Source organism: Tupaia chinensis, unplaced genomic scaffold, assembly GCF_000334495.1.
Source record: "Tupaia chinensis unplaced genomic scaffold, TupChi_1.0 Scaffold148234_1, whole genome shotgun sequence".
Classification (NCBI taxonomy): domain Eukaryota; kingdom Metazoa; phylum Chordata; class Mammalia; order Scandentia; family Tupaiidae; genus Tupaia; species Tupaia belangeri.
This window is the reverse complement of record NW_006208084.1, coordinates 2,339,281-2,340,040: the sequence shown is the minus strand read 5'-3', so window position 1 is coordinate 2,340,040 and position 760 is coordinate 2,339,281. Positions and strand designations below refer to the sequence as shown.

The 760-nt window shown below is 39.6% G+C and overlaps 1 protein-coding gene across 6 annotated transcripts in view; it reads right to left on the bottom strand.

The window, feature by feature from the left end:
* Positions 1-760, bottom strand: part of LARGE1 (LARGE xylosyl- and glucuronyltransferase 1) — a 662,422-nt gene that overhangs the window by 586,075 nt on the left and 75,587 nt on the right. The gene's annotated exons all lie outside the window — the stretch shown is intronic.

The window sequence follows — 760 nt, the reverse complement described above, 5'->3', positions numbered from 1 at the left end:
CCCAGCTGAGTTCTCCCCCAGAAGGCAGGGGGGTAGGCGGGTAGGCGGGTGGGCGGGCAGGCGGGTGGGCAGGCAGCCAGAGGCCCAGACTAGCCTCACAGGACACTCCTTTTCAGAAGCTGAACAAGAAAACTAAGTCACTTCTTGAAGATTAGGAAGTCTACCAAAGCAGTCTAGAATTGAGTCCCAAATCCATGTGTATCAAAAAAATAAAAATGAGTATCATATTCAAGTATAGCTAATGTACCACAAAGTCAAAGCTGGTAAATGCAATTATTAATGTACTTAAAGGGAAGGAAGGAAAAAAAAAAAAGAAAGAAAGAAAAAAGGACCTTGCCCTGGGCAGAGAAGACAAGCCACAGAAGACTGTTCAGGAAGCTTTGTTAAATAGAAAAAAAAAAAATCTAAAATAAATGTGACTATTAATTACTTTTGCAGTACACTGAACAAAACAAAAAAAAAGAAAAAAAAAAAAAACCACAAAACTTGTCCTTGGAGCATCAGTTTCAGATTCTCGGTGCAGAAGTCCCTTTTTATAGCTCCAGGGTTGACCTTTCACCCGTCTGCTCACATCAGCCCTCTCCAACATGAGTTATTTTTTTTAAGAAGACAAAGTAAATTCCCCAGTGCTTTAATCAAGCTCTCTCACTCACTTGAAGGGTAACCTTCACAGAAAAGAGGCCACTTGATAAATTCCAGGAAAGTAAAAATAAAACATAATGGAAAAGATAGTCTAATCATCAAAGCTAATTACAAAGGG